This window comes from Canis lupus, chromosome 19 (assembly GCF_003254725.2).
Source record: "Canis lupus dingo isolate Sandy chromosome 19, ASM325472v2, whole genome shotgun sequence".
In the NCBI taxonomy this organism is placed as follows: Eukaryota; Metazoa; Chordata; class Mammalia; order Carnivora; family Canidae; genus Canis; species Canis lupus.
The window spans coordinates 37,994,421-38,010,205 of NC_064261.1; the positions used below are offsets into that span (position 1 = coordinate 37,994,421).

Genomic DNA, 15,785 nt, shown 5'->3' on the forward strand with positions numbered 1-15,785 from the left:
ACCTCAGTGGCCACAGGGTTTGGGACTCTGGGGTATCCTATAAATGAGATGCAAGAATGGGATTGGCCGCGGTGGACAATGTTGGAGCTCTCCTTTGTGACACATCAATCCTGGGCTCTGAAGTGTATGGAATTCAGTGTATGGCATTTTCCTGAAAATGTACAGAGCAGCAGTTTGAAGCTTGAGTTCAAACGCAGGAAATCATACTTAATTTTACATAATTTTTTTCTTTTCAAAAGGATCCAGGAAATTTGGTTACTTGTAAATTTCATACATATATTTTTGGTAAGGAGAAAATGATTGTTTTGTTTTGTTTTTAAAGAGAGAGGTGGAACTGGGGGAAGGAGCAGAGGGGAGGGAGGGAGAGAATCTTAAGCAGGCCTCAGGCCCAGCGCAGAGCCTAAGGCAGGACTCGATCTAATGACTCTGAGATCATGACCTGAACTGAAACCAAGAGTCAGACGTTTAAACAACAGAGCCATGCAGGTGCCCTGAAAATGGTTGCTTTTAGCCTACAATGTGGAAATTCTTTTTCACTGCCTACTGTTGGAATGATCACACTGTCTGCTTTTAATCTATTTGATTTGGCAGTGTCTGTAGGCATTGGCTTTCAACTTGTCTAAATAAATGCCCCCTTTTGTGATCTGATGGATTACAAAATGAGAGACTCCATTTTGAGAACCCACACTGAAAAACAGCTAGGTAGATTTTCAGAGGATGTAAAATTACTCATTGGCTTCAGTCTTCTATAATATTTCCTGAATATCATAGATAAACCATCAGAAAGAATAAATAACGCAAACTGTCACTGTTAGTGTCACTTGTGTGCAAAAAGTAAATATAACAAATAAAATCGATGCCATTTTCAAGTTTCTGGTTCGGTACATCCCATGTTAAATATTTTGGGGGAGAGGCGAGTAATCCATTACTAATTTCCTCCTATTGATCGCAGTCTGTCAAACCTTTTCATGGGGAAGAAGAAACCCCATAAATGGTAAATTTATAGACTTTAAATTTTCCTAGTTGTTTGGAGTCTTGTTTACTGCTGAACATCTCCTAGGGTAGGCTTCTTCTACTTCCCCAGGGGCAGTGATATGGTCGTAGCTTTCAATCTTGCAGACTCGGTGTATTGTAAAAGGTTACCAGAACTCCAGAGTAGTCTGATAGAATTCTGGCCACCTTATATGCTTATGCACATAGGAGTGTGGAGCTTGGAGAAACTACAAAAATGGGTTCTAGCTTCCTCCTGTGTACAGGTGACCCTTAGCAAAGTCATTATTCTTTTTCTGAAAAACACCAAAGAAAAATGTTGGCAGATGTCACACACACTGCTGTTTTTCTCTTGCATCTCATCAACGCTGCATGTCAATCAGAGTGTCTTTGGAGCTGAGTTGGTGGAATTTAATTGGACCGAGCTTATGTGCTGGAGGCCCCAGGACCATCATTTGGCAAAATCCCACTAAAACAGGATTTGTCACATTGGAACTCTTGGCATTTGGGGCTAGACAATTCTCTGTTGTGGGGACTGGTCACGAGCTATAGGATGTTGAGCAGTATCTCTGGTGTCTGTACCCACTAGATGCCAGTGGCACCACCCTAGTGGTGACCATCAAAAATATGTCCAGACATGCCTCCCTCCCCACCTTGGAGGACTGTTGAGCTAAGAGTGAGACAGCAAATACAGCATCTTCTTAGAGACATTCTCAAGCAGATAGCTAGTTTTTGTTACTTAAAATTTGACAGCCTGGCCTTCTCCATTTCTTGGTTCTGGGCATCAGCAACTGGGATCGAGTGAGATGATGTGGTCCAGGGCCAGTCATGGGAAGCTGGAGAGCTGTTCTGACATTGCATGCTTCCCCTGGAGTCCATCAGTACCAGTTGCAGGCATGTCAGCAGCCAGGCTGCTCTGTTGGTTGACATCAGGAGATGCAAAGACCACAGGATATTCAGTGGTTTATCTGGGCTGGCACAGAGGGGATGAGGATGCCTGAGACATTGGTTTGCAATCTTTTTTTCTGCCACAGATGCAGCCCATGTACAGAGCACTGCCTAGATGCTTGCCCTAAGATAGTAAAGAGCTGATCCTGTATGGCTGGTATTTGTGTCTTCTCTGAGTCAGTCCCATTATTAGATCAAAGAAAGAAAAAAAAATCTTCTTTCTCTCATCCACATATTGGCATAATCAGAGGCTCTTAGTATGATGCATGCATGTCTTCTGTAGCTGGGGGCAGGCATTTGAAGAATCATAGTACCTGACTTCAGATTTTTACCGATTTTTTTTTAAAGATTTTATTTATTCATGAGAGACACAGAGAGAGAGACAGAGTCACAGGCAGAGGGAGAAGCAGGCCCCACGCGGGGAGCCCGATGTGGGATTCAATCCCGGGTCTCCAGGATCAGGCCCTGGGCTGAAGGCGGTGCTAAACCATTGAGCCACCCAGGCTGCCCAGATTTTTACTGATTTTTAAAGAATCCCTGGCTTGAGGTCCTAGAGCAGAAGGGTTCAGCGAACTGTGACCTGTGGGTCAAATTTAGACCTCTGTCAGTTTGTATAAATAAACGTTGATTGAAACAAAACCACTTCCAGTTGTTTATAACAACTGTAATAGCAGAGAAACATGCTAAAACCAGGATTTTAGAGGACATCTAAAATATGCTGACACCATCTTTCAGAAGTCCCCATAATTCAGTCTAAAATAGGGGCCCTGGGTGGCTCAGTGGTTGAACTCAGGGCATGATCCCGGGGTCCTGGAATCGAGTCCCACATCAGGCTCCCTGCAGGGAGCCTGCTTCTCCCTCTGCCTCTGTCTCTTCCTTTCTGTGTGTCTCTCATGAATAAATAAAATCTTAAAAAAAAAAATTCCGTCTAAAATACTCATGGATCAGGTCACATCCCTCCTTGACTCAACAGTTTTGCAGGACTCCCATGGTCTAATGCCTGGGCAGCAAGCTCGCCTTGGGCCGGAGCCTCCTGTTGTTATCATCGATAAAGTGTTTGGAACCGTCGGTGCCCCTCTGTTGTCTGCGGCTGTTTTTGTGCCACAACAGCAAGAGCTGAGTCGTTGCCACAGGGACTTGTCAAGCCTAAAATGTTTACTGTCTGGTCCTTCACCAAAAACGTTTGCCAATCCCTGCTCTCTCCGTAGGGCGCTCTTTCTGTGGGATTTTGCATGGTATCAGCTCTGCATTTGAATCCACTTTTTTTTTTTTAAAGACTTTATTTATTTATTCATGAGAGAGACAGAGACACAGGCAGAGGGAGAAGCAGGCTCCATGCAGGGAGCCTGATGTGGGACTCGATCCCAGGTCTCCAGGATCAGGCCCTGGGCTGAAGGAGGCGCTAAACCGCTGAGCCACCTGGGCTGCCCCCTGCATTTGAGTCCACCCTAAGACATCTTTGTGTAAGCTGCACCTCCAGGTGTTGTGTTTCTCTGTCCTCTGGAAATGCTGCTTCTCAGTGGCAGGTCAAGAGACGAGCACTGAGGAGCCTGGCCTTTAGAGCAGCCAGTGCGGCCTTGCCGCATTCAGGCTGCCTGGCCCGGGCCCCAGGGGTGACACACGGCTGTTGGGGTGCATATCAGTTCCCGCCGCACCACCCACCACGGGATTGTGCGGTGTGAGCGAGGTGCTGCGTGTCAGGTGGTACTGGTTTGACTAGTCCTCGAACAACAGGAGAACTTTCAAGCAGCAGCTCCTCCCCGTCCTGGTTCCGTTGATCTGCGCAGAGACTTCTGAACTTCTTTTGGGATTTGGTAATTGAGAAGCGGTGCCTGAAGATGTCCCGGGCAGCCTGTGTGGGGCAGCCGGAGGATTCCCTGGTGGGGTGTGGAGGGCGTTGGGGTGCTCCTCTGACACCGCGCAGAGGCTTGCGGGGAGCCAGGCCTCCGCCGTCTCCCAGGCCTGCACGGCCGGGCCCTGCCTGTCGGCGACTTCGCGGGCGTCGTGTCACGAATGCTGTCACTCACCCGGCTCAATGGCGTTCTTGTTTCTGAGGTGAATTGATCTCTGTCTCTCATGGCCTGACCCAGATTCTGAAGCCCAGTGATTACCTCTTATCTACAGCCCTGGCCCTCGTCTGCTTGTGCTCTCTGGGCAGTTGAGAGGCCGCCTCCCTTTGTGGCCCGTCCACACCTTATTAACCGTGACCTTTCTTGCCTGTTGGCTGCTCTGGATGCTGGGACCGGGCTCAAGCTGAAGCAGCTGGAAGTCTTCAGCTTTTCTGCTACCCCCCTTCCCCCTCCCATATCCTGTTTTCCCTCCTGACCTCCTACCCCGCCTTATCGCCTGTGTCCTGGTTCCCTCGACTTCTTGAACCTCAACTGTCCGCTTCATGGGCTATTATCCCTCCAGCCTGGCACTGTGGGAAATGTCTGTGTGCCCTGCAGGTATGGGGCAGTGCTGTCTGGGCTTCGTGCATCCAGCTAGAAAAAGACAAACCAGGTCCCTGCTCTCATGGAGGCTCTGTTCATTTTGGGAGGGAGAAATAATAAACAAGACAGCATCAGAGAGTAATAAATCCCAGGAAGAAAAATGATGTCAGGATGTGTGATGTTTAAAAAAAAAAAAAAAAGTGCATAACGAGTTGCTTGGAGTGAGGTCAAAGGAAAGCCTGTCTAAGGAGGTGTCTCTTAGCCCCAGTGACATTGAGGAGCTGCCGGGTAGGGTGGGAAGAGGGCGGTTGAGGCCGAGCATGCCAGGTGGAAGGCAGGGCCTGTGCCCAAGGCCTGCATGTGCATACTAGGGGCAGAACAGAGGTTGCTGTGGCTCAACAATGTGGGCAAGGAGCAGTGCAGAAGGTGGGCAGTGCATACAGTGGCCGTTGGGCTCTGGATCTCAGTGTGATGGAAGGTGGAGAGAGGAGTAGGAGGATGGATGTTGTGTGAGTGAGCCTGGACTGCCCCTGTCTGGGGACCTTGGCCCTGCCCTCACATCTCCTGTTAACCCTTGGGCCGAGGAACAGAGGTTAAGAGGAAGGGAGTTCCTCCATTTCCTTAAGGAGGCAAGGCTTGCGTACAGTAGGCCCTGGAGAAGAAGGCTAGGATGTTTGGTTGCTGGTCAAGGGGCAGAGGAGCAGTAACCGTCGGGCTTCAGGTGGTCCTCGTTGGCCTGAGGATGCCCATTTCTAAGGCCTTGACATCATTTAGGGTTCTGCTTATTAGCCGAAGGGAGACCCCCACCGTGATGTGGTCTGGTGGCCTGACGTAGCTTATAAAAGGTGGCCCGTGCTCTGTGTGGCAGACCTAGGTAACGTCTAGAGAGTTAGACGGGCTTGTACGCATGTTTCATCCCATCCCTGCTACGAAAGAGAAGCCAAAAAAAATCTTAGGTTGGAGATTTAAAAAAAACAAAAAGCCCGTGAATGTTTTTTTTTTTTTTTTTTAAATTCATTTATTTGCTTTCTTCTTTTTTTGCCTCTGTTCCTACAAATATGGTCAGGGTATTGTTTTCTTGGAGGGCTGGGGTGATGTGGAAAACCAGCACTGCCAAAGCAGCAATTCTCTGCCCTTGAGGGAAACACACTGTTTTGGAGTGACACCAGTAGAGGGGGAAAAAAAAAGTTGCTGGGCTGTTTGGTGTGTGAGGAGGCCATGGCTCCTCTACAGGGATGCGGCTGGTGTGATTAAGGAAAGGACTGTCTGCTTTAGAAAGTTTGGAACCGAAAACAGGCCTCTCTGGGCTTGGGACTTTTCCAGGGATGTGTGGTGGTGGTGCCGCCGCCCCTCCCCCGTGCCTCCCCCTTCCCCTTCCCCATCAACCCCCCCCTGCACAGTCAGGCCCAGTCCCAAGCACGCCCAGTGAGGCCTGGCTGCCTGTCTGAGGAGGGCCTCGGGGGCTCTGTAGATGGGAGAACAGAGTGTGTGTCCCTGGGAGGGATTGGAGCTTCTTCTTTGTCAGCAAGGCCTGTCCTTTCCTGCCTTGTTGCTGCTTCAAGTCCTGGCTTGAGGAGAGAATGTGCATGAGGGGGTGTGGCTCTTGGGCTCAGGGTGTCCTGGAACCTGAAGTGGGGTTGCTCGCCTCACCTGGGGGCTTGTCAGAACGGCCTGGGCAGAGCGCATGCCAGTGTGGCCACCTTCGAGAGCCGTGGACCTTCCCACATCTGTCTGGGTACCCCAGCTGTCCTCTGGGACCAGCTGTTGGGTGGTGGCTGACACTTTCCCTGCCCCAGTCTCTGCCTCTGCTCTTCCTCCCACCTGCATGCATCCTCTCCCCATAGCTCGCTCCTCCTCTCCTTCCATTCTCTCACGATTTCATTCTCAGTCTTACAACACTTAAATCACCTCTGTTCACGGCACTTAAACCACCTTTTATTACATATTTATTGGATATGTTCATCATCTCTTTCCCCCTTGGAGCCCCCAAAGAGCAGGGATTTAAAAAAAAAAAAGATTTTATTTATTTATTTGACAGAGAGAGAGAGAGAGCACAAGCAGGGGAGCAGCAGAGAGAGAGGGAGAAGTGGGTCTCAATCCCAGGACCCTGGGATCATGACCTGAGCCCAGGGCAGATGCTTAATCAACTGAGCCACCCAGGCGCCCCAAGAGCAGGGATTTTTGTCTCTCGTTCCCCACTGTACCCCAGGGCTCAGCGCCTGCCTGGCACTTAGTAGGAGCAAGGAGTGATCGGCAGCAGCCACTTCGCCCTGACGCTATCTGTGTGGGACAGTTCCAGCTGGGGCTAGTTTGTAAGTAATGTTTTTAGTGAGACGAGAAGCCAGAAGAGATTGTCCATGGGCTGTGTGTCCAGGTGGCTGGCTCCAAGTAGCTGTTGTGCTCATGATTCTGACACAGGAACAAGCGTTTATTCTGGAAGGTCGTTAGAGAGTCTATATGTAGCTGTGGGGTTCCTTGCTGGGTCTGTGACCTTGGGCAGGTAACTGAAGTTTTAAAAGCCTGCTTCCTCTTTTATAAAATAGAGGATAAAATAATATCATTCACCTCATAGGCTGGTTGTAAGGATTACATGTTACAGAGGTTATTTAGGCACCTACATCAGTGAAATACATTCATTATTGTGAGTTATCACCAGCCTTGGCCTACATGCACCTGCATCTGTTACCACCGAACCAAAACTGTTTATGTAAAGTGGATGTTGTTTATACGTTTGGACACAGGGCTTCAGGAATGTTTATTATGTAGCTGTCCTTCACAGGGGATAAGACTTGAGAGGAAGGAAATTCTCCTCCAGAGGGAGGCAGGCAGGCTTGCCTCTGTCCCCCTAGATAAGGACAGGTGAGGCTTGTCCACAGGAATTCCCTGGGCCTGGCAACACCGGTGCAAGGCCCCACACTGGCCTGGGTTGAGAACTGCTGCCCTCGGCTCCAGGGACATGCTGTTTGGCTCTTCCCTGGGTCCCTTTGTAAAAGTATGTTAGCTCCACAGAGTGACTTTGGCATTTTAGAAACAGGAGATGTGATTGTCACCGCCCTGTTCAAAAGAGAAGGCTTTCCTTTGTGGGCTGGGAGCTGAGCTGGGTTTGGTGAGCTCACTTTCTCTCTGAAGACGGGCACTGTTGGAGGGCACTGTTTCTGGTATAGGTGGTAAGAGAGAAGGGGTAGTGTGCGGGGGCTGCCTTTTCTCAGAGGGTGGTGGTGCGGGGGATGTGGGCCCAGAATTAGGTCAGGACCCTGCGTGACGATGGGCTAGACCTCTCAGAGCCTGAATCCATTTCTGTTCTGTAAAAAGGACTAAAATGCTGGACTCTGATTCCACGCAGCTGGCCGAGTGTCAGGAAAATCGAGAGAACAGCCCAAGAGCTCCATTCTGGATATTTACAGATTCCATAACACACTGGATGTCATCAACAGGCCAAGATGTGATTTTTTAACCTCACATTCTGCTGCCTAGAAAATGCCTTGAAATACTAGCGACAGCCTCTGTAGCACCTCAGGAATAACATTCATCTCTGGAACACATCGGAGTCAAAGCTGAAGTCTGCCCTTGCAGCCTGACCCAGGAGAGAACAATAGTCAGTAATACTGAGCATCTGAGCTGCCCTTTCTCTCTGAGGTGGTTATTCAGTATCCTGCCTGTGACAGCTGCAGGGGGAAGAACACAATTGTGACTTTAGGTGGCTTTAGGGATGCAAATGCAAGAAGTCGGTGAGGGCCTATCACTGAGATGTTTGGGGGCGGGGTGTGTCTTCTTACCTGACATCAGGTACTTGGGGCCAGTATCTTTGTGAGGGTGGAATTCACTGCCCAGGATGCATTTCCAAATAGCATTTAAGTAATATATATAAAATTGAGAGCATATAGACTGTAAGGCAGTGAAAAACCTTGGACTCTCGCATTGCTTGACCTGGGTAGGCTCGTTTTCTCTGCTAACGTGAGAGAAAGAAGTTCATTTTCAACGGAAGCAGCTGTCTGAGTCACCATTTCCAAACTATTGAGCACAAGAGAGAAGGTGCTGTCAGTAAAAGGCACAAGGGCCAGGATGATGCTACGCCCATTTTTGTACTCTTAGAAATAAAGAAGAATAAAAAGTAAAATACTCCTTACTCTCAAACCCAGATAAATTTTGATTTCCCTCCAGGCCTTTTTTAAAATGCAGATACATGCACATATGCTCATTTTTTTAAAATGGAATATTTCATATGCAGCTTTTTAGACTCTTTTTTTTTTATAATTCCTCATGCAATTAGATATTTCTAATGGTCATACACTTTTTTTTTCTCATCCATTGGATAAATAATCAGTGAACTCCTGATATTAGCAGCCAGTGATGATCAACAGAGATGACAAGACACCTGCTCTGCCCTCCCCGAGTTCCAATCTAGTGATTTATTCTATCTTATGAATGGATGGGCACGTGTAATTTAATCTTTTTGTTGGGCATTTGGGTAGTGTCCAGTTCCTATCTATAATAAATAACACTACAGTGTCCTTGTACATAATGAATGGACTGGATTTTGCTTATTACTCTAACTGTATTGTCTTTCTGTGGGAAGGTCACTTTGAAATTAAAAATATATAACTGATGAAACTTGACATTCTGGCAGTCTTTGGAAATGAGAGGTTGGGGCTAATTCTTTTTTCATTAGCACTTTCCTTTCTCATTAGCGCCCTGTCTTTGCTGGTTTCCACCGAGCAGCGGGTGAAGCCGTCCTTTATTGGCGCTCTGTCGCTTGGGGCAGCCGTGGTGAAGAGGGACTTGGAGTAGGAGCAAGCCCAGATGCAAATAATTTTTGCAGTTCAGGTGTAAGTCCTTGCTCATTGCACAGTTGGTTCTGTGCCAGCAAATCATGCCGGCCACACCTTAAACATAGCCCATCGTGGTTGTGCCCAGAGCCTTTGACTCATGGGTCCTATAGATTCCGACGGAGTGCCTTGAGGACAGAGCCAGGTGCAGGTGGCCTGGAGGACAGCCGGCTGGGTAACCACTGCTTTGAAAGCATGTCCCAGGGGAACAGAGCGGGCTCGCATTAGCCCCAAGCACCCCCTTTTTTGATCATTCCTCAAATACTGATTGCCTGTGTAATCTGGCCATTCGGGGTTTGCTGCTCTGTCTCACAGTTTTAACCAACAGGTTTATAGACTCTCGGACTTTTTATATCAGCAGGACCCTGTTTCTCCTGAAATCCCATCTCCTTGGGCTCCAGCTCTAGAGGCTCATCTAGCTGGCAGTAAAATCTCCTCTGCTCTCCTGCTCCAGAATATGGCAGCCTCTTCCAGCCCCTCCTCACCCCCCTGGAGTCGTGCTTTCTGGAAATGAAAATTTACAGAAGCTGTCAAGGCACCTGTTCTGAGATTTTTGTCGATCTCGCCCCTGATCAAAGCACCTCTAGCATGATAGAAAGCAAAGTGAACTTTCCCCAGAAGAACAGTATAAATGTTTTCAATTGCTTTGATCTCATCTTTATCATGTACAGTAAGTTTTAGGAATACAGAATTGTGGTAGTAATGTTGGGATTAAATTTTTATAGTTAAGGCTTTGAAGCACAAACAAAATTTTAAAAGCCTGTTAGTAATTGAAAATTGTAATCCTGCTGAGGACACATTTTACTGCTATAATAACTGTAAAACACAATGATAAATATAAAAATGTTACACTAGAATTTGGAGGAATATTTCTGCCCTAATTTCTTTATTAAGCTCTGTAGAAATTATCTTTGAGTGTACAGTCTTATTGGATAAATGGATTATCATTAAGACTAAAACACAAAAATGTTCTGGTATTTAAAATTGTAATAAAATACAGTTTTGCAGGTTTAACTGTACAATGCAAAGGTGAGAAATAGTTTCATCACCTAGAAAGGTATAATTTCTTCAGCCTGATTGGTGAGAAGACTGTAGTCCATTTATTTGGTGGTTCATTCATTCATTTGTTCACTTACGTAACACACACGTAACCAAGTGCTGTGATGTGCCAGTTTGTAAAGACACAAAGATGGGCTTGACATCATTTTTGCCCTTGTGTGTTTTATTATATTCTGTCGAACTGTTTTGAAATAGTGACTCAAACAGCTGCTTGTTGAAAATGAACTTTTCTTTCACCCTGGGAGAGAAAACATGCCTATCCAGGTAAGGTGCCTAGAGAGTCCAGAGTTCTTGATTGCTTTATATTCCATTTTCATTTTGTGGCAGAAGATATGGAAATGCAGACTCTTCATTATTTTTAGTGTTGGAGTTGATCACAGAACAGAGGCATCAGTGGGTCATGAGGATGGTTGGGATAGGATTTAACAAAAACACATGGCAAAAGCCCAGAGGTTAATCCCTGATAAGTGTGTTCAGAAGCAGCAGGTCTGAGACGCTTGCTGGCTGGCAGGTCCATAGTGGTTCTTAAGAGGCAGTATGGTATGGTAGGTAAGAGCCATTGGGTCTGGAACCTGACTGAGATCGAATCCTTGATCTGCAATCATCCGGGGCAAATTTCTTCACTTCTCAGTGTTGTGGTTTATAATTTATTAAATGGAGGTGGTAACTATAATATAGTCCTCATATTGTCTTGGCAGGACCACATGAGGTAATCCATGAGAATACTGAGGACAGCAGCTGGTGCATAGAACTCAGTCAGTGGCAGCAGTGGTGGCAGTGGTACGGAGTAGTAGCTGTGATAGTGAACGTCAGCATCCTTATCATCATGACTTCCCTTTGATGTACCATGTCCTATAGTCACAGAGGTCATTCTCTAGTAGGTGTGGTCACGTCAGCAACCTTATCATCATGACTTCCCTTTGATGTGTACCACGTCATAGTCACAGAGGTCACTCTCTAATAGGTGTGATCAACAAGAGATAGTAGGTCACCCGTATTGGTGACTATATTTTAGGAACTGAAAAAGAATGCCTTCTTGTTTTTTGACATTCTTTTAATAGAGTTGACACCCGATATTACATTAGTTTCATGTGTGTGACTTAGCAATTTGACGAGTTCATACATTATGCTGTGTTCATCACTAGTGTAATTACCATCTCTCCCATTACATCGCTATTACCATAATGATGACTGTATTCTTTATGCTGTGCCATGTATTCCTGTGATTTATTCTGTTCATAACTGAGCCTGTGTGTCCCACTCCTCTTCACCTATTTTGCCCATCCCGCACTCCCTTCTGTATGGCAGGTGTTCATTTTATGTATGGTCTGATTCTGCTGTTTTTTAATAAGGCATTTGTCTTTTTCAGTCTGATGTAGTTCACTTAGCATAGTACTCTCTAGCTCCATCCATGTTGTCTCAAATGGCATGATTTTATCCTTTTTTACAGCTATAGGATATTCCTTTGTGTACACACATTTTTCTTAGTCATTTGTCTATTAATGAGCACTTAGATTACTTCCATAATTTGGCTCTTATAAATTATGCTACAATAAAGAGAGAGGTGCATATATCTTTTTGAATGAGTGTTTTCCTATTCTTAGAGTAAATGCCCAGTTAGTCATATTAGTGGTATACTGGATCATTACTATATTTCTATTTTTAATTTTTTGAGGAACCTCTATAGTGTTCTCCACAGTGGCTTCACCAGTTTGCATTCCCACCAACAGTACATGAAGGTTCCTTTTCCTCCACATCCTCACCAACCCTTGTGGTTTCTTGTGTTGGTGATTTTAGCCATTCTGACATGTGTGAGGTGATGATGTCTCATGGTAGTTTTGATTTGCATTTCCCTGATGATGAGTGAGGTTGACCATCTTTTCATGTGTCTGGTGGCAATCTGGATGTTTTCTCTGGAGAAATGCCTGTTGATGTCTCCTGCCCATTTTTTAATTGAATTATTTGTGGGTTTTTTTGTTTTTTTTTTTGTATTGAGTTGTAGAAGTTCCTTATATGTTGTGGATATGAACCTCCTATTGGATATATCATTTGCAAATATCTTTTCCCATTCAGTAGGTCATCTTTTTGTTTTGTCTATTGTTTCCTTCACTGTGCACAGGCTTTTTATTTTGATGTAGTCCCAATAGTTTATTTTTGCCTTTGTTTTCCTTGTTTCAGGAGCTATCTAGAAAAATGTTATTATGGTCCATGTCAGAGAAATTAATACCTGTGCTCTTTTCTATGGTTCTTATGATTCACATCTAACATTTAGGTCTTTAATCCATTTTAAGTTTATTTTTGTGTCTGGTATAAGAAAGTAGTCCACTTTCACTCTTTTACATGTAACTGTCCAGTTTTCCCAACATTATTTGTTGAAGATCCTTTTTCCCATTGAATACTCTTGCCTCCTTTGTCATAGATTAATTGACCATACAATTGTGGGTTTATTTCTGGACTCTGTATTCTGGTTGATTGATCTATGTGCCTGTTTCTGTGCCTATACCATACTGTTTTGATTACTATAGCTTTGTAACATATCCTGAAATCTGGAATTATAATACCTTCAGCTTTGGTCTTCTTTCTAAAGATTGGTTTGGTTACTCAAGGTCTTTTGCGGTTCCATACAAATTTTAGGATTATTCTAGTTCTGTGAAAAATATTGTTGGTATTTGATAGTGATTACATTAAAACTGTAGATTGATTTGGGTAGTATAGACATTTTAATAAAATTCTTCCAGTTCATGAGCACGGAATATAATATCTTTCTATTTGTTTATATAATCTTAATGTTGATGTGGCAGTTTTATGTTCTCTGTAGGGTGTGCTCCACCAGTGACTATCACCAATAACCACGGGTTGGGGGGGGCTCTGTTCAGTAGTCCTCTTGCCTTTTAACAAAAAGACAAAAAGTTGCAGAAGGTTAGCAGCCCTTGAGGGACCATTGGCATGGAATGGGCCGCTGTCAGCTCCTGTAGGGAGGAGGGCCGATTCCTTCATTGGACTTCACATTGTATTTGTAGCGGTGCCTTAGCAAATGGAAGTCATACATAATGCAAATTCAGTGACTGTCCTCACACTCCTCCTATACAAAGGGGCGGTGAGGAAGAAAGGATTGAGAGAATATGCCTAACTCAGTGGTTCTCAAATTGGGACATTGGCAACATCTGGAGGTGTTTTGGTTGTCACATGGAGGGAATGCTACTGTCATTCAGTGCTCGAGGCCAGGGATGCTGCCAAACACCTTTAATGCCTAGGACATCCCTCAGCAGCAAAGAATTTTCTGGCCCAAAGCGTCAATAGTGTTAAAGCTAAGAAACCCTAATGAAGGGCTTCTGTGTATGGCTAATCTCAATCGCTGGTAATAGTTAAATGCCATTTTTACTTGTGGGCTGTTTGACTGGTTATAGAGCCTCCAGGCAAAAAGGCTAGAGGAGTTTGGTTTTTTAACACTGCAGTCACCTCCCAGTGGTACCACTGCCCCTGTCTGCATGGCTGGTCTCTGGCAATCTTCAGGTTTCTGGAGAAGCAGTTGATGCTTTTGATTCATTATATGAGCAAAGCTGGTGGCTCCTGCATACACCAGTTAAGGATGTGCCAGGGGTAGAGGGTGAGTCACGCTAACCATGGCACTGCAGCCCCTAGAGGAGAGCAAGCTCATGACCCTTTCGATAAAGTGATAAACTCCTTCATCACTTGGGAAGAGATTTCTTGAGAAAGGATGAGAGCGTTTTCCAGAGGACAGTTTTATTTTTTTACTTTTATATGTAGCAGGAAGTTGTATAGGGCTTACTATGCACCAAGTGGTATTCCAAACATTTTATAAATATTAACTCATGAAGTCAGTCCACGTAACAACCCAAAGAGGTAAGCTTATCCTTTTTTTTTTTTTTTAAGATTTTATTTATTTATTCCTGAGAGACACAGAGAGGCAGAGACACAAGCAGAGGGAGAAGCAGGCTCCATGCAAGGATCCCAGTGTGGAATTTGATCCCAGTACTCCAGGATCATGACCTGAGCCAAAGGTAGATGCTCAACCACTGAGCCACCCAGATATCCCTAGGTTTACTTATTCTTATCACTTTTTTTAAAGATAAGGAAATAGGCGTGAACAATAAGGACGTAAACCTAGAAACTTTGGCTCCAGAGTCTGGGCCCTTCACCACAATGTTGTGAATGAGAGACACTGAATTTCACACTTGAATTCTTTTTCTATCTACCCTGGCTCTCGACTTCTGGCTGGTCCATTGAGGCATCAGGGAATTAAGCCAACCTGACTCAAGTCCCCATTCCAGTTAATTATCTCTATAGCCATGAGCACATAACTTCATGTCCGGGAACCTCCGTGTTCTCATCTATATAAAATGAAGTCATGTACCTCACCAGCCTCGCAGAGGAGATTAAGATAACGTGGGGTTTCTTAGATTCCTATGTGGCATGTAGTAGGCATCCAGGAAACAATAGTTTCTTTCTGCCCTTCTCTGTTATAATGCTATTTTGAGCTCTGTTGCCATAATGTTGTGGCCAGCTGCTTCCCACCTGTGGGCAAAAGACCCTCTGAAGACCAAAAAATAGCCCCAGGTCAGGTATTTGTTAGAATGAATGAATGGACTGCTACAGAGGCTAACATTGTGAGAAAGTCTGATGTTCAGTTTGGGGAGAGTAGTGGGGAGGTTGTGCTTATGCCAAGCTCAGAACTCACCAGACTTTCAGGAGAAAGGTGTGGGTTTGGTTCTGCTTGTAATGTTTGGTCTGCTCCAACCATGCCTCCCATTTGTAAGCCACACTACAGACTTGCATGTTAATCCCACAATCTGTCTCTGTTTTAATGGCTTTCCTCTCCACTTGACAACATAGTACAGACAGCCTAGCCTGAGTGCCTTATGGCTGAGGGTCAAGGTTGGTTGGCTGTGTCTTGGGGTTGGTGAACTGATCTGGTGTGTGCTTTTTCCTGGCAAGATGAGATCACCTACTCAAAGCAGGTTTGCCCTGTTCCCAGTAGGAGGGAAAGTGGCAATTTTGCATTTGTCTCAGTTCAGGACTTTCCATATCCTGCTACCCACACCTATGCACTTTTCCCCTGAACCACTCCCAGCTCATTAATGAGGCTGGATTCTATTCACATGGGTGGCCAGCCTGTTGTCTTTCTGCCTTCCTCACATGTGCAAATCAATGTATCTTCTTTTGATTATGCGTTTCCAGAAGAGAGAAGCTTAATCTTCTTGTGTGTGTGGAATACCTTGTGTACAAACTTAGTAAATGCTTATGTATATATGAGGGTAAAATGTCTATAATTTTGTCTGAGAGAAGTGTAGCATTTAACCCACAGTCACACGTGTACAAAAGGGAATCAACTCTTAAATGTAAGCACCATGAGAGAATATCCCCAGCGTCTAGGACAGTGCCTGGCACACAGTAGTTGTTTAGTAAATATTTCTTGAATGAATGAATGAATGAATGAATCAATCTGGTCTTAATTTAAGTATCTTTCTAAATCTCCTTATAGTTACTTCTGAGTTATCCAACATGCCTG

At 45.2% G+C, this 15,785-nt stretch overlaps 1 protein-coding gene across 7 annotated transcripts in view; it reads left to right on the forward strand.

Moving 5' to 3' along the window:
- The window catches only part of MGAT5 (alpha-1,6-mannosylglycoprotein 6-beta-N-acetylglucosaminyltransferase), a 339,366-nt gene that overhangs the window by 122,149 nt on the left and 201,432 nt on the right, over window positions 1-15,785 (forward strand). The window lies entirely within an intron of this gene.